Source organism: Meles meles, chromosome 2 (genome assembly GCF_922984935.1).
Source record: "Meles meles chromosome 2, mMelMel3.1 paternal haplotype, whole genome shotgun sequence".
NCBI classification, from domain to species: domain Eukaryota; kingdom Metazoa; phylum Chordata; class Mammalia; order Carnivora; family Mustelidae; genus Meles; species Meles meles.
This window is the reverse complement of record NC_060067.1, coordinates 116,617,850-116,636,895: the sequence shown is the minus strand read 5'-3', so window position 1 is coordinate 116,636,895 and position 19,046 is coordinate 116,617,850. Positions and strand designations below refer to the sequence as shown.

At 35.2% G+C, this 19,046-nt stretch overlaps 1 protein-coding gene and 1 pseudogene across 4 annotated transcripts in view; one reads left to right on the top strand and one right to left on the bottom strand.

Annotated features, from left to right (window-relative positions):
- GRID2 (glutamate ionotropic receptor delta type subunit 2) overlaps positions 1-19,046 on the top strand; it is a 1,534,703-nt gene that overhangs the window by 32,432 nt on the left and 1,483,225 nt on the right. The gene's annotated exons all lie outside the window — the stretch shown is intronic.
- Positions 13,675-13,759, bottom strand: LOC123937704 (annotated as a pseudogene).

Sequence of the window (19,046 nt, the reverse complement as noted above, 5' to 3'; positions counted from 1 at the left end):
AAGTAGGACTTTGATACATAACCCAACAGAGAAGGAACATTCTCAAGAGGAATAAAACACAGTGAGGATAATGCTGAGCATGTTTTTTGGGAAAAATGAGTTGTTTGTTATAAAATAAAGTCTATGTAAGGAGTGGTTATTTGGAAATAAAATTATAAAAATAAATTGGACCTGTTTACAAAAGATCTTAAACTCCAAACATCACTTAAGGAGGAGTTTTCATTTGGTTGATATATTACATATAATTTTGGATTAATTTTAAAGAGCTGTAGATTTGTAAATACAATAATCTTTACTGCTGAGGCACAACATCTTTTTTCTACACTATTAATTGGGTGTTGTATTACTTTTTGTAAATGTAAAATTGTAAGGTAGTGTGCCGGGTGTTGAGAAACCTACAGTATATGAAAACACACACAAATTCTTTCTCATCTATGTATGTATTAAATGCATCTCATGAGGAAAGATTGTTCTAAAACATTTTACTTTAATGTTTTTAGATGTCATAAAAAGAATTAAAAAGTGTTTTTTAAAGGAAATGCCATGAAAAACAGTGTAGTGAAAATCATTTAAGGATTTTGTGCACATGTGGAAAGTCTTCAGTCCATAAATACTACTTAAAATCTTGAAAAAAAAATCTTGCAGTATATTGTGATTACTAAATCATAAATGTAACATTTAGTTCTTCTTGATTTAATTTTCCTCATTTGTAAATTCCTATTGGATCCCTCCTTACTTTATGGGAGGGGTTGGCAATTGAAAAGTTAATGAGTTAATGTTCATAGAGACTTTTTGAGGCCTTTAGATGAAAGGTACAATATAAATCCAAAATATTAATCTTTAAGTGTGAAATACTCTAATTACTTCCCATTGCCACCAGGACATTATTGGAGATTTATACCTTCCTCTGAAATACCTGGCACAATTGTTATATGAGACAGCATAATTTTAGGTGAACCATTATAATTTTGTGGTCATTACCATGTATCAAAAAGAATAGTTTAAGTATATGTGTTACATTTACATATTCAGCATCTGAATATTTTCCATTATTCATTTATTGATATAACAAACATTAAGATGATTTAAAATGCTGATCCATTATGCTGTACTATGTCGCTGCCAGAACTTTTTTTTTTTGATACAAGGTTTAAGTAAGGAGAAAATGGAAAGATTCTTAAAGAATTTGAAAGAAGATCAGATATTATGCTCGATTTATTGGCTTTAAAACTGGAACAGTTAGATATTCATTAACTATCCTATGATAGTAAAGGATGAAAATAGTCATTGTAGTGATATTCTTATACTCATATAATAATAGTGGTACCATTTATTGATGATATGTATTTTCTAGGCATGGGGTTGATCATACTTCATGCATTATTATGATCCTCCTAACATCCCTGTGAAATGGAGATGGAACACTGGAAATGTAAACAAGAGAAAAAGGAGACAAAAGGCAGGTGATTTGGTAGCTCAAGGTCACAGAGCTGCTTGGAGGCAGAGCCAGGATTTAAACCCAGGCAGTGTGACTTCTGAGCTTAGTCTTTAGCCCCTGTATTAAACTAAATTTCCAAAATGCTACCTTCCCAATATTCTGCTTATTTCACTATTTTGGATTCCACTGATTCTGGAGGTTATTATTTTTTTTTTTCCATTTTATTTATTTTTTCAGCGTAACAGTATTCATTCTTTTTGCACAACACCCAGTCCTCCATGCAAAACGTGCCCTCCCCATTACCCACCACCTGTTCCCCCAACCTCCCACCCCTGACCCCTCAAAACCCTCAGGTTGTTTTTCAGAGTCCATAGTCTCTCATGGTTCGTCTCCCCTCCCCAATGTCCATAGCCCGCTCCCCCTCTCCCAATCCCACCTCCCCCCAGCAACCCCCAGTTTGTTTTGTGAGATTAAGAGTCATTTATGGTTTGTCTCCCTCCCAATCCCATCTTGTTTCATTTATTCTTCTCCTATCCCCCTACCCCCCCATGTTGCTTCTCCATGTCCTCATATCAGGGAGATCATATGATAGTTGTCTTTCTCCGATTGACTTATTTCACTAAGCATGATACGCTCTAGTTCCATCCACGTCGTCGCAAATGGCAAGATTTCTGGAGGTTATATCAAGATAATTTTAATAACAAAATGGAAGTTGATGGAGTTCCTGGTAGAAGCGGAGTTCTCCTTTGCCAAGTTTTTCTCCATGAACTGCTTATTTGGTTTCTTGCCAAACCAATAAGCATAAACACTGAAATTGCAAAGAGAAGCATCCAAGACACAAAGCTCATTTTTGTTAGTCTCATGTTGAAAACAGACTCAGCACAAGTAAACTGAGTTTAAGAGTGGTAGTCTCTGGAATTTTTTTGCATCTGGGAAACTAAATTTGTTTTATGCATTCTCCGCAAAGAAGACTAAAAATTCCCTTGGAAGGAACTTTTAAAATGAACAGTAAAAAAGTGTTATTTAAGAAGATAGTGGAATAAGGCCATTCCTTATGAAAAGTTAGAGAAATTATGTATCTAGTTTAGAAATTGCATCTCCTTTCCCCTTTCTTTCTTACACTGTCCGCACTGTTCTCATACACACACAAAGTCCACATTCAGATAAATCAAATTTCTGAAACAATGAAACGAAGTCTTTTTATTCTTACTACCCCCAAATCTATTTATCACATTTTCTAGCATGAACATCCTGATGCAAATATGTATAATGTTATTCTCTATGTAGAGTGGCTCAGAGGCTTAGTAATAGTGTCCAAACTCTTTGAAACTCTTCTTCGTGCACAAAGCCCTTCGTAATTGTCTGCTTAATTTCCGCATTCATCTCCTGCCATTCTCAGATGTTCTTCCTGATCTTTGACTCTCCCTATGGAAATGCTACCTGCTGGTTCATGTCTCAGTGCCTTTTTGACCATGTTGTTGTCGCCACCTGGAGCTTTATGTAATAAGCAGCTATTTATATCTCAAGATTCAACTCAAAGAAATATTCCTCTATGAAGTTTTCCTGTCCTCCTCCAACAGAGATAGTTGCCCCCTCCTAAGTCTCACCTGGCCATTTGTATTTACTATATTGCATTACAATTACTTATTTACCGGTCCCTTTTCCATTATATTGTCAACTGTGTGGCGTCTGTACCTGTGGCTTATTTGTCTTGTTTATCATGACTGGCACGGTGCAGAGTAATGCACAGGAAGTTAAAATGGGACATGTCTGTCTCAGAGCTTTTGCTGAGGCCACAGATCAGAGAATGTGTCAAGTGTTTTAGATGGTCTATGTGAGCTTGCAGTAGGGGTTCTTAAAACCAGTTTTTGCACCTGTTTGTGATAGATAAATGATAAATGAGTAAGTAATTAGTGATTTATTTTTATTTGTTGTAGAGAGAGAGCATGCATGTGCGGGGGGAGGGTCAGCGGGAGAGAGAGAGAATGTCAAGTGGACTCCCTGCTGAGTGTGGAGCCTGATGCAGGGCTCGATCCCACAATCAGGAGATCTGACTGGAGCCAACATCAAGAGTCAGACGTTCAACCTGCTGAGTCACCCAGGCACCCCATGAATTAATAACCTCTGGTGGACTACTGCTTCCACATAAACTTAGGTCCTTTTCATTTTTTTCACTTAATATATGCGGCTTATACATTTCTTGGATTTACCTTTTCAAATCAAATTGGAAAGTCTCATCAGTCTACCAGTATAATTCCATTTCTAGTTATCATTGCTTCTGTCACTGCCACAGTATGTCAGTACTGAAAATGAGCCCCATTGGTATACTGTGTTCTGTCTTCTGTGTCGCCCTTGTTAGTTTAGGTTCCTGTACAGAAAGGGATGGTAATTCACAGTCTATTTTCTAAAGCTTTAGTTTTATCTTTATATTCATATGCTTAGTTATTCCTCTGAAACACAATGCCAGTAATAAATCTGGGAGTGCATCTACACACACCTACAACCTGTGCTGCAATTCACCTTCCCCATGTCCTTCCATCACCTCAGTCTGACTGATTTTCTTTCAAGGGCCTTTGAGCTCCTGTCCATTGTTAGCCCTCAGTCTGGACCACATTATCTAGGGATATCTCAGGACTTCAATTTGCATGGATTATTAAAATGCTTAACTTTAAAGGCCTTTGGGAACAATTTAGGCTGTCCATTTTTTCCTCTGAGAATCCTTGGCCTTTAAAAATTACCCACCGGGGGCACCTGGGTGGCTCCAGTGGGTTAAAGCCTCTGCCTTCGGCTCGGGTCATGATGCCAGGCTCCTGGGATCGAGCCCCGCATTGGGTTCTCTGCTCAGCGGGGAGCCTACTTCCCTTCCTCTCTCTCTGCCTGCCTCTCTGCCTACTTGTGATCTCTGTCTGTCAAATAAATAAATAAATAAAAATCTTAAAAAAAAATTACCCACCATTTGCCTGGCTGTCACCTTTATATACCATTGATTTATGAGAAGAACATCCTTTGAAGGCTACTAGAGGTCCAGTTAGAACTTCTGACAATGCAGTGGGTGTTTACTCAACTATATTTGCACAAGATTCCCAGATTTACTGAGATACACATGCAACTGAGAGATTCTCTAGGTAAAACTTTTCTACATCTTGTCAGGAAAAGCTTGATTTCAGAGCAAAGCAAAAATTTTCACTCAAATCACAGTTGATGATATTTAAGAGTCTTTCTTTATTTGAGAGTATTAGCAAATGCTGCCTGACATTGTATGGTGAAATATTAGCTTAAGTATCTGTTTTTAAGAAGTTATTTGGCAATTGCTGAATGTTAAGAACCTGGTATGGGAACCCTATAGACATACCCACACATCTGCCACAAACAGATAAATATTTGAGAATTAGGGTTCATCTGTTAAGCTACTATGGATTAAGAAATATTTTGGCTATTTTTTAAAAATTTAAGTTTATGTAACAATTTAAAGGATACCAGTATAGTCTTTGTACCTTGTCAGATAGGATCTTTTTATTAATTGAATAATAAATACTTACTGCATACTTTATTTATTCTTTTAGCAGATATTTATTGTGTATCTATAGTACTGTTGCTGGGCACTCAGAATTTGAACAAAATAGACTAAGACATTGCTCTCAGGGAGCTTACATCCAGTTGGGGAGACAATAAAAATATTTTTAAAATATGAGTTAATTTTAATTAAGAGACTTAAAATCAAGCTGGAAAAAAGAGATTTAAAATGTTAAATAAAAATGTAAGAGTTAAATAAAATATAGAAATGTAAAATAAATAAGTAAATGAGATACCCAAGAGAGCAGAGATTTAAGTGCTATATAAGTTTAAAAATTGAGACTATGAATTCATAGGGTGTAATCACTATAACTTGAAAGGTTTATTGAAGGAAGTGGGACTTGCGACTGAAGAAGTTAAATATTTAGTGACGTCAGCGATCTCATCATTGACTCATTTGTGTTAAAGTGTTTAGAAGCAACAGTGTTACATTACCTCTAGAATTTTCAGGTGAATTTACTTATAATCAATAAACATTTATAGAAAAGCCTTCTTGAAAGGAAATCATTAAACAAAATCTGATAAATCAATTAAGATTCAAGTGTGGGTGTTCATTCATAGATATCCTCTGCAAACACTTTTGGTGGAAGGAGTTTTCAGTAATATAATGAAGTATATTGATTGTTACCGTAAAAGAAAAGTATACAGATTTTTAGGTAATCTGTTCATTGGAAGATGTCTTAAAATACTTGCAAATTGGCAGCTGCTTCTCAATGTCCTAATGGTACTGATTATGATATATTGTCTTATTCCTAAGCTATATCCTGGAAATTACTTGACTGCTTATAGAAAGGCAAGGATCTTTGTCCCTTGTGTTCACTGTATATCTTAAGGATGATGTAATGGGCAAAGTAAATATGATGTGATAGTCATTCCAAAATATATTTGTTAAATAAGTAAAAAGGTGTATTGTAAAATGAGGAAAGCCTTATTTCCCATATTTTCCTAATAGTATTACAAAAGTAAATTTATCATTATTGATTATTTTTATTCGGTAGATTCTCAAATTTATATTTCCTTTGCTTATTATTTATTGTAATTTGTGTTTTCTTTATATCTTTTGTAAAACATTGATTTATCTTTTCTGTAAGTTTTCTGTATTGTGAGTAATTTTACCAACTGGAAAAGAAAGGCTCAAAGTAATCAAACTCTGCATGTTTGTATTTATAAACATGTCTAATATAATCACTATTACTCTGTGTTTGCACCTAGCATAAGATCATCTCACAATCAGAGACATTTTCTTAAAGTTCAAAAATATATCCAGATCAGTTAGCTAATTTATTTGAGACATTGTGTTTTCTATAGGAATGGTATCTGAATTTCTTGGTACAAATTCATCTCCTTGTTTAATTTGAGAAATCAAGTGTTTTGTGAGATTATGAAACTAATTGTGGACTTCTGTGAAACAAATTATAAATTCTTAACTATTTTCTTCACCTATTGCTTAGATTATTATTTTTCCCTTGTTTACCTAACATTTTAAAGAGAGTTTGCTTCTATTTAAAGTATCCATTGTTGCAAAACTTCTCACCAAAATGTGACTCAAAACAGAATATTTATTTTATTTATGAATATCATGATTTGGGCGTGATTTGACAGGGACAACTTTGTCTTTTCTCTACTCAGAATCATCTGGGGCAGCTCAAGGGCTGGTAACTAGAATCTTCTTCCCCTTTTACCCCCCACCCCCACTTTTATTGAGTTATAATTGACATACAGGTGGCATGTATTTAAAGTATACAATGTGATGATTTGATATATATATAGTCTTTGATAGGATTACCACCTCAACAATTAATACATACATTACCTCCAACAGGTAACTTTTCTTGTGCGTGATCTAATCTCTAAGCAAATTTCATTTATACAATACTGTATTATTAACTATAGTCACCATACTGTATGGTAGATATTCTTATTTATTCATCTTGTAATGGAAAGCTTGTACCCTTCCACCAATATCTCCCACTTTCCCCCATTCCGCAGTCCTTTGTTTTTGTTTTTTTTAAATCACTTTTATTAACATATAATGTATTATATGTATTATAACAGGGGTACAGGTTTGTGAATTTTCAGGCTTACATACTTCACAGTTCTCACCTTGGCCAAACCCTCCCCAGTGTCCATAACCCAACCATCCTCTCCATAACTCTCCTCCCCCCAGCAAACCTCAGTTTGTTTTGTGAGATTGAGTCTCTTATGGTCTGTCTCTCTCCCGATCCCATCTTGTTTCATTTTTCCTTCCCTAACACCGAACCCCCCCCCCCCAGTATGCCTATCAAATTCCTCATACCTAGAAGATCATATGATACTTGTCTTCCTCTGATTGACATATTTCTCTCAGCGTAATACCTTCTAGTTCCATCCATTTCATTGCAAAAGGCAAGATTTCATCTCTTTTGATGGCTGCATAGTATTCCATTATATATATATATATATATATATATATATTCCAATACATTGGAATGCATAGTATTCCATTATATATATAATATATAATGGAATATATATATTCCATTATATATATATTATATATATATATATAATATATATATATATATATAATGGAATACTATATATATATATATATATATATATATATACCACCTCATCTTTATCAATTCATCTCTTGATGGACATCTAGGTTCTTTCCATGGTTTGGCTATTGTGGACATTGCTGCTACAAACATTTGGGTGCACGTGCCTCTTCGGATCACTACATTTGTATCTTTAGGGTAAACACACAGTAGTGCAATTGCTGGATCGTAGGGTAGCTCTATTTTCACTTTTTGAAGAACCCTCATACTGTTTTCCAGAGTGGCTCCAGCAGCTTGCATTCTCACCAAGAGTGTAGGAGGATTCCCCTTTCTCCACATCCTCTCCAACATCTGTCACTTCCTGACTTGTTAATTTTAGCCATTCTGACTGGTGTGAGGTGGTATCTCATTGTGGTTTTGAGTTATATTTCCATGATGCCAAGTGATGTGGAGGACTTTTTCATGTGTCTGTTGACCATCTGGATGTCTTCTTTGCAGAAATGTCTGTTCATGTCCTCTGCCCATTTCTTGATTGGATTCTTTGGTTTTTGGGTGTTGAGTTTGATTAGTTCTTTATAGATTTTGGATACTAGCCCTTTATCTGATATGTCATTTGTGATTATCTTCTCCCATTCTGTCAGTTGCCTTTTGGTTTTGCTGACTGTTTCCTTTGCTATGCAAACGTTTTTGATCTTGATGAAGTCCCAATAGTACATTTTTACCCTTGCTTCCCTTGCCTTTGGTGATGTTTCTATGAAGAAGTTGATGCGGCTGAGGTCAATCCTACCTGAGTTCTCCTCAAGGACTTTGATAGATTCCTGTCTCACACTGAGGTCTTTCATGAATTTTGAGTCTATTTTTGTGTGTGGTGTAAGGAAATGGTCCAGTTTCATGTTTCTGCATGTGGCTGCCCAACTTTCCCAACACCATTTGTTGAAGAGACTGTCTTTTTTCCATTGGACATTCTTTCCTGCTTTGTCAAAGATCAGTTGACCATAGAGTTGAGGGTCTATTTCTGGGCTCTCTATTCTGTTCCACTGATCTATTTGTCTGTTTCTGTGCCAGTACCATGCTGTCTTGATGATGACTGCTTTGTAATAGAGCTTGAAGTCCAGAATTGTGAAGCCACCAACTTTGGCTTTCTTTTTCAATATTCCTTTGGCTATTCAAGGCCTTTTATGATTATTTGTTCCATTTCTTTGAAAAAAATAGATGGTATTTTGATAGGGATTGCATTAAATGTGTCGATTGCTTTAGGTAGCATAGACATTTTCACAATATTTGTTCTTCCAATCCATGAGCTTGGAACATTTTTCTATTTCTTTGTATCTGCCTCAATTTCTTTCATGAGTACTTTATAGTTTTCTGAGTACAGATTCTTAGCCTCTTTGGTTAGGTTTATTCCTATGGGTTTGGGTGCAATTATAAATGGGATTGAATCCTTAATTTCTCTTTCTTCTGTCTTGGTGTTGGTATATATAAATGCAACTGACTTTTGTGCATTGATTTTATATCCTGACACTTTACTGAATTCCTGTACAAGTTCTAGCAGTTTTGAAGTGTAGTCTTTTGGATTTTCCTTGTAAAATATGAAATCATCTGCAAAGAGTGAGAGTTTGACTTCTTCTGTGCTGATTCGAATGCCTTTAATTTTTTTTTTTTTTTTTTGTTGCCTGATTGCTGAGCCTAGAACTTCTAGTACTATGTTGAATAGCAGTGGTGATCGTGGACATCCCTGCTGTGTATCTGACCTTAGGGGAAAAGCTTTCCGTTTTCCCCACTGAGAATGACTTTTGCTGTGGGTTTTTCATAGATGGATTTGGTGATATTGAGGTTTGTCCCCTTTATCCCTACACTTTGAAGAGTTTTGATCAAGAAAGGATGTTGTACTTTGTCAAATGCTTTTTCAGCATCTATTGAGAGTGTCATATGGTGCTTTTTCTTTATTTTTTTAAATTAATATATTATATCACATTGGTTGATTTGCGGATGTTGAACCAAGCTTACAGCTCTGGAATAAATTCCACTTGGTTGTGGTGAATGATCCTTTTAATGTACTGTTGGATCCTATTGGCCAGTATTTTGGTGAGGATTTTCACATCTGTGTTCATCAAGGATATTGGTCTGTAATTCTCTTTTTTGATGGGATCTTTGACGGTTTTGGGATCAAGGTAATGCTGGTCTCATAAAATGAGTTTGGAAGTTTTCTTTCCATTCCGATTTTATGGAAGAGTTTCAGGAGAATAGGTATTAATTCTTCTTCGAATGTTTGATAGAATTCCCCTGGGAAGCCATCTGGCCCTGGGCTCTTGTTTGTTGGGAAATTTTTGATGACTGCCTCAATCTCCTTACTGGTTATGTGTCTGTTCAGGTTTTCTGTTTCTTCCTGGTTCAGTTTTGGTAGTTTATACATCTCTAGGAATGCATCTATTTCTTCCAGATTGTGAAATTTGCCGGCATATAGTTGCTCATAATATGTTCTTATAATCGTTTGTATTTCTTTGGTGTTGGTTGATCTCTCCTCTTTCACTCATGATTTTATTAATTTGGGTCTTTTCTCTTTTCTTTTTGTAAGTCTGGCCATGGGTTTATTAATCTTCATTGATTTATTCTACTGTTCTTTTGGTTTCTAGTTCATTGATTTCTGTTCTGGTCTTTATTATTTCTCTTATCCTTCTGGGTTTAGGCTTTCTTTGTTCTTTCTCCAGCTCCTTTAGGTGTAGGGTTAGGTTCTGTATTTGAGACCTTTCTTGTTTCTTGATAAAGGCTTGTACTGCTTTATATTTTCCTCTCAGAACCGCCTTTACTGTGTCCCACAGATTTTGAACAGTTGTGTTTTCATTATCATTTGTTTCCATGAATTTATGCAATTCTTCTCTAATTTTTTGGTTGACCCATTCATTCTTTAGTAAGATGCTCTTCAGCCTCCATGTATTTGAGTTCATTCCAACATTCCTCTTGTGATTGAGTTCTAGCTTCAGAGCTTTGTGGTTTAAAATATGCAGGGAATGAACCCAGTCTTTTTGTACCAGTTGAGATCTGATTTGCGACCCAGGATGTGAACTATTCTGGTGAATGTTCCATGTGTACTAGAGAAGAATGTGTATTCTGTTGCTTTGGGGTGAAATGTTCTGAATATATTTGTGATGTCCATCTGGTCCAGCGTGTCATTTAAGGCCTTTATTTCCTTGTTGATCTTTGCTTGGATGATCTGTCCATTTCTGTGAGAGGGGTGTTAAAGTCCCCTACTATTATTGTATTATTGTCAATGTGTTTCTTTGATTTTTTCATTAATTGATTTATATAGTTGGCTGCTCCCATGTTAGGAGCATACATATTTAAAATTGTGAGATCTTGTTGGACAGACCCTTTGAGTATGATATAGTATCCTTCCTCATCTCTTATTATAGTCTTTGGCTTAAAATCTAATTGATCTGATAGAGGGATTGCCACCACAGCTTTCTTCTGATGTCCATTAGCGTGGTAAATTGTTTTCCACCCCCTCACTTTAAATTTGGAGGTATCTTTGGGTCTAAAATGAGTTTCCTATAGACAGCATATATTGATGGGTTTTGATTTTTTAATCCATTCTGATGCCCTGTGTCTTTTGATTGGGGCATTTAGTTGATTTACATTCAGGCTAACTATTGAATGATATGAATTTAGTGCCATTGTATTGCCTGTAAGGGGACTGTTACTGTATATTGTCTTTGTCCCTTTCTGGTCTACTACTTTTAGGCTCTCTCTTTCCTTAGAGGACACCTTTCAATATTTTCTGTAGGGCTGGTTTGGTGTTTATAAATTCTTTTAATTTTTGTGTGTCCTGGAAGCTTTTCATCTTCCTATTTTCAATGATAGCTTACCTGGATATACTATCTTGGCTGCATGTTTTTCTCATTTAGTACTATAAATATACCATTCCAGTTCTTTTCTGGCCTATTAGGTCTCTGTGGGTAAGTCTGCTGCCAATCTAATATTTCTACCATTGTATGTTACAGACTTCTTGTCCCAAGGTGCTTTCACTATTTTCTCTTTGTCACTGAGACTTGTGAGTTTTATTATTAGATGATGGGTTGTGGACCTATTTTTATTGATTTTGAGGGGGTTCTCTCTGCCTGCTGGATTTTGATGCTTGTTCCCTTTGCCCTATTAGGGAAATTCTCTATAATAATTTGCTCCAATATACCTTCTGCCCCTGTCTCTCTTTCTTCTTCTGGGATCCCATTATTCCAATATTCTTCATCTTACGGTATCACTTGTCAATCGAATTCTCCCCTCATGGTCCAGTAGTTGTCCCTCTTTTGCTCAGCTTTTTTATTCTCTGTCATTTGGTCTTCTATATCACTAATTCTCTCTTCTGCCTCATTTATCCTAGCAGTAAGAGCCTCCGTTTTTTATTGCACCTCATTAATAGCTTTTTTAATTTCAACTTGGTTAGATTTTAGTTCTTTTATTTTCCAGAAAGGGCTTTTATATCTCCAGAGAGGTTTCTCTAATATCTTCCATGCCTTTTCGAGCCCGGCTAGAACCTTGAGAATTGTCATTCTGAACTCTAGATCTGACATATTACCAATGTCTGTATTTATTAGGTCTCTAGCCTTTGGTACTGCCTGTTTTTCTTTTTCTTTTTTTTTTTTTTTGTGTGTTGAGTTTTTCCACCTCATCATTTTATCCAGAAAGGAATATATGAATGAGATAATAAAATAGTAAATGGTTGGCAAAAACACCAGAAAAATGTATGCTAATGAAGTCAAAAGAGACCCCAAATTCAGGGGAGAAGAAAGAGGACAACGAGAAAAAAAAATACATATATATATATATATATATATATATATATATATATGTATTAGACTGGTGAATAGAACAGAGCCACCCATTTGATTTTGGCTGGATTTTGGTCTCTTAGAAGAAACTACCTCCCAAAATTTTAAAGAATGGAAAAACTTATATATATACAAAATAAGGATAAACACGATGAATGGATGGAATATCCCTCTAAAGATGAAAATTAAAAAAAAAATTCTAAAAAACAAATTGATAAGATATGTTGGTTGGAAAAAGAAAAAAAAAGGTGGAGAGAATGTATTCAAGCTGGAGACTAGAACATATACAGCCCTGTGCTAGATTTATGGTATATTTTGATCTATTAGAAGAAATTGTATCTCAAAATTTTTTAGGAAAAAAAAAACAAAACCCTGATATGTATACAAAAAATAATGTTAAATACATGAAGGATTAAATATGACTATAATAATCAAGATTAAAAAAATATTTTTAAGAAAGTTATTGTTAACCTAAACTTTTTAAAAACATCAAAAGACGAAGGAGGAAAAGTTAAAAAAATTAGAAGAAAAAAACAAAAATTAAAAAAATTTAATTTAACTTGCAAGACTAAAGGATCATGGGGAGAATGCGATGAATTCCATGCATTGCTTTCCCCTAGCTATGAAGTTCCACTGTTTTTCTTGATCAGTGAACTTGGTCTTGGTTGGATATTCTTACTGATCTTCTGGTGGAGGGGCTTATTTCAATGATTCTCAGATGTCTTTGCCTGATGCAGAATTGAACCGCCTTTCCCAGGAGCTGGGCTAAGTTATCTGCTTGGTTTGCTTTAGGGAGCCTTTCTTCTCTAAACGCTTTCCCTAGAGTTCTGGAGGATGGGAATGAAAATGGTGGTCTTCCAATCTCTGGCCTGGAGGAGCTGAGAGCTCACGGCCCCACTCCTTAGTGCGTCCTGAGAAAAGTGGTCAATCCCTCCCCTCTCCCTGGTCTCCGCTCCAAGCTCACCCGGTCTGTGAACGAGCATTTCTGTCTGTGGCACACAGCCCATTTGGAGTCTCCAATCCCAGCAAATTCTTGCTGCGCTCCTCCTCTGGAGGAGAAAGATGATTCTCCCCAGATCTGCTACTTGTGGCGTCCCTGCTTGAAGAGCAGGCCCAACTGTGTCACGGATCATGGTTTAACGTAATCCCGAGCTGAGAGCTCACTCCTCGGCTCTGTCTCCGTAGTCAGCATTCCTGATGTGATACCTGTGAGCTTTGCCACATTCAGACACCCCTGGTCTTTCTGTGACACCACACTGTCCCCACAAGGGCTCCATTCCCCCTTTGCCTCTGGAGCAATGCCCTTCAGTGAAGCAGTCTTCTATTAGCAATAATCGCGCCTCGGATAAACCTCATTGGCTACGATACTGCCACTGCGCAAAGCTATGAAGCAGTCTTCTAAAAGTTCTTATTTTGTGCTCCACTGCTTCCCCGCTTGCCAGGAGCCAGCTCCCCCCCCCCCCCTACAGTCTATCTTCCCGTGGCCATGGATCCACTTCTCAGCAGGTCTTACCTTTCAGAAAGTGGTTGATTTTCTGTCCCTAGAATTGGTGCTCTTCTTCTCTTCGATCTCCTGTTTGGTTTTATGTGTTTGAAATGGTTTGATAACTCTCTAGCTAAACTCCTTCGACCTAATGTCATCTCATTCTGCTACTCCTCTGCTATCTTTCCTCCCCCTTCCCCAGCCCTTTGTAACCAGCATTCTACTCTGTTTCTGAGTTTGACTTTTTTTTTTTAACTTTGCATATGTAAAAGAGATTATAAGTATTTGTTTTTCTCTTTCTATGGCTTTATTATTGTGAAGTATTCATACTACCTGTAAAGTGGTATAGTGTTTGAAAGTAGACTTGGAATAACTATAACTATATATTGTAGACTCCAGAGCAACTGCTAAAAACGTGAAAAAAGAATAAATGATATACTAAGAAAGGAGAGAAAATAGAATCATATAAAATTCTTAATGAAAACCATAATAAGCAGTAAATGAGTAGGAGACAAAAAAGAGGAACAGAGAGCAAGGGCCACAAATAGACAAGTGTAACAAATATGGCACATATTAATCCTTATGTATAAACAATCATTTTCAATGTCAGTCATCTAAGTGAACCAGTTAAAAGACCGAGATTGTTAGAGTGGATCCAATACAACACCCAACTGTTTGTTGTCTAAAGTAACCTACGTTAAATATGAAGATACAAAGAGATGAAGAACACCTTGATGGAGAAAAATATACTCTGCTATATAAAGCAGTGGTATATATATTACTTTCAGACATAGCTGACTTCAGTTCAAGGAAAGTTATTAGGGATAAGGAAGGGCATTATATTATAATAGAAAGGTTGGTTATCTAAGAAGAGATATTACAGTATCAAATATGTGAGGCAAAACTTAATAGAATTGCAAGAAAAATAGGTCAATTCACTATCATAGTTGAACACTTCAACACCCACCTCTCAGAAATGGATAAATCCAGTGTGTAGAAAATTGATAAGGAAAATTGTTGAACTCAAAAACATGATCAATCAACTGGACATAATTCATATCTGTAAGCTACTTCATATGATAACTGAATAAACATTCTTTTCAATTTAATATAATATTTACCAAGATAAACCACATGTTGGGCCATAAAACACACTTAACAAATTTAAAGTAATAGAAACCATTTTTTGCTCTCAGAATGCAATGGAATTAAATTAGAAATGAGTAACAGGATGAAAACTAGAAAATCTCAAAATATGTTCAGCTTATATTGTACTTTTCCATATAATACATAGGTCAAAGAAGAAATCTCAAGAAGAATTTAAAAATAAATGAAAATGAAAACATAACTTACAAAATTTATGGGATTTAACAAAAGCAATCCTTAAAGGGAAATTTGTGGCACTGAATGGATATATAGGAGACTGAGCTGAAATCAGTAACTTCAGTTTCCACCTTAGGAAACTAGAAAAAGATCAATTAAATTCAATTTTAGCAGAAGAAAAAAAGAATTAGAGCAAAAATCAGTAACATTTAAATCAGGAAAGCAATAAGGATACCTGTGTGGCTTAGTTGGTTAAGCAGCAGACTCTTGGTTTTGGCTCAGGTTATGAACTCAGAGTCCTGAGATTGAGCCCTGCATCAGGCTCCATGCTGGGGTTGTAGCCTGCTTAAGATTTCCTCTCACCCTCTCCTTTTGCCCCTCCCCTCCTTAAAAAAAGAACGGAAAACAATAGAAAAAAATAAAAAAAACTAGTTCTTTGAACGATCAATAAAATCAATGTTTTAGGCCAGGCTAACTCAGAAAAAAGGAGAGATGACAAAAATATTAATACAAGAAATGAAAGAAGGGACACCACTGCAGATCCCATGGATATTCAAATATATTAAAGAAATACTATGAACAACTCTATGTTGATAATTTGGTAACCTGGATGTAATAAACCAATTCCTTGAAAGACAATTTCCCAACTCACACACAAAAAAATTTAGAATAGGTCTATATCTACTAAATAAATTGAATCGATAAATAACAACCTTCAAAAACGAAAAGCTTCAGGCCTAGATGGGTTCACTGGAGAGTTCTACCAAAGACTTAAGGAAGAAATGATACCATTTATCTGCAATATGTTTCAGAGGAAGGAAGCAGAGAGAATACTTTCTACCCATTTTATACCCTCAAACCCAAACCAGGCAAATATATTATGAGAAAATAAAACTATGCACCAGTATCTCTCATGAACATAGATGTAAAAATCCTCAATAAATTTTAGCAAATTCAATCCTCTGATGTACAAAAGTAACTATACACCATAACCTAGTGAAATTTATCCTGGGTATACAAGCCCACTTTAACATTTGAAGATCAGCTAGTGTAATGCATCACAGCAATAGGCTAGAAAAGAAAAAAATACAGACAAAAATTAACAGATGTGGAAAATGCATTTAACAAAATGCAATATTCATTCAGGTTAAAAACTGTCAATAACTAGGAACAGAGGGAAATTTCTTCAACTTGATAAAGAATATCTGCAGAAAACCTATAGCTAAGATCATACTTAATGGTTAGAAACTCAGAGCTTTCCTAAGATCAGAAAGAAGGTGAGGATATTCCCTCTCACCACTGCTTTTCAACATCATACTGGAATTTCTACTAATGCAATAAGACAAGAAAAGGAAGCGAAGAATATATAGCTTGTGGAAGAAGAATGAAGCTGTCTTTGTTCACAGAAGACATAATCATCTAGGTAGAGAATCCAAAAGAATTGTCAAACAAATTCCTGAAAGGAATAAGTGATCCTTGCTAGGTAGCAAGGTGGTACAAGACTAATGTATAAAAGTCAATTGCTTTCCTGTATACTAGCAATGACCAAGTGGAATTTGAAATTAAAACATAATACCATTAACATTAATATCCCCAAATGAAATACCTAGGTATAAATCTAACAAAGTATATATAATGTATATATGAAGAAAACTATAAAAATCTGATGAAAAAAAAAAGAATAACTAAGTAGATGGAACTATTTCATGTTTATGGATAGGAAGAATCAATATTGTCAAGATGCCAGTTCTCAACTTGATCTGTAGATTTAATGTGCTGTCTTTTAAAATCCCAGCAAATTATTTTGTGAATGTTGATAAACTGATTATAAACTTTACATGGAAACACAAAAGACCCAGAATAATCAACACAGTATTGAAAGCAATAAAGTTGGAGGACTGACACCACCTTACTTCAAGGTATAGTATTTAGTTCTGCAATCTAGAAGAGTGGTATGGGCTAAAATATAGACAAATAGATCAATGGAATAGAATAGAGAGCTCAAAAATAGATTCTTGCAAATATAGTCCACTAATCTTTGACAGAAGAGCAAAGGCAGTATAATGGAGCAAAGATACTCTTTTCAACACATGGTGCTGGAACAACTGGATACCACATACTAAAAAAGGAATCTAGACACAAACCATACACACTTCACAAAAATTAATTCAAGATGAATCCTGGATATAAATGTGAAATGCAAAAGCATGAAACTCCTAGTGGATTACATAGAAAACCTAGATAACTTTGGGTATGGTGATGCCGTTTTAGATACAACATTAAAGATAGTCCATTAAAGAAATATTTGATAACCTGGACTTTATTCAAATTGAAAATTTCTGCCTTGAGAAAGACAATAGCAAGAGATTGAAAATACTTTGTGTGATATTATAATAATGGATATATGTTATTCTACATTTTCCCAAACTGATTGAAAGGACACCACCAAGAATGAACCCTATGGACTTTGGGTGATTATTTGTGTCACTCTTGGTTCATCCTTGACAAATCATGTAACATTCTGCTGTGTGATGTTGATAATTGGCAAGTTATGCATAGGTGGGTGTACGGGGTATATGGGCAATCTCTGCATGTTCCTTGCATTTTTCTTGTAAACCTAAATTTCTAAAAAAGAATGAAAATGTCATTGATAGTTTGGGCCTATTTTGATTCTTTTCTTCAGCCTAGGGAGGAATTCAATTTTCTTGTGAATAATATCTGAATTTTCAGTGATATTTTAGACTGTTGGCAAGAAATAAGGGACAAGGACTGATGGGAAGGAATGTGGATATCTGTCCTATTAACATGACTGAAGTAACATGAGATTTAAATAAGTATGTCTATTTTTCTCTTCTCACTTTTAAAATTTTAGTTTAACTTGGAGAAATATTTTACCCCATGGACAGATATATATGACATATATCTGTCAATATATCTCAATATTTATTGAGATATATTGACAGATAAAAATTATATACACATAGGGAATACAATTTGAGGTTTTGATATATGTGTACACTGTGAGATAATAATCGTAATTTAATTACATATTTATCAATTCATATAATTAACATTTATACATGTGTATGTGATGAAACATTTAAGATTTACTCTTAGTAAATTTAAAGTGTACAGCACAGTGTTGTTAACTGTAGTCACACTGCTGTACCTTAAATCTCCAGGACGTACTCATTTTGAGTAACTGAAACTTTGTACCCTTTCACATCTCCCTGTTTTCCCTTCTCCCCAGTCCATAGTAACTATCATTCTACTCTGTGAATTTGACTATTTAAGATTCCACATATATATGAGGTATACAGTGTCTATCTTTCTGTGTCTGTCTTATTTCACTTAAGCTTAAGGTCCTCCACATTCATCCAAATTGTTGCAAATCACAAGATTTCCTTCTTTTTAGATGCTGATTATTTCTGTCTGTGCACATGTGTATATATTTCACATGTTCTTTAATTTTTTGAGATACTAGTTTTATTTATTTTGATACAGGTCAAAGTGGGATTGCTGGATCATATGGTAGTTTTATTTTTAAATTTTTGTGGGTCTTCCATAGTTTCCACCGTCGCTGTACCATTTTCCATGCCTATTGACAGTGGCAAGGTGTTCCCTTGGCAAGGGTTTCTACCTCCAATATTTGTAATACTTTGTCTGATAAAATCCATTCTAACAAATGGGAAATTATGTGTCATTGTGGTTTTTGATTTCAGTTTTCCTGATGATGAGTGATACTGAGCACCTTTCATACATCTGTCAGGCATTTGTCCATCTTCCTTTGAGAAATATTTATTCTTTTAATAGATTTAAATATTCTTTTAATATTTACCTTTCAATCCAGTTATTTGGTTTTGTTA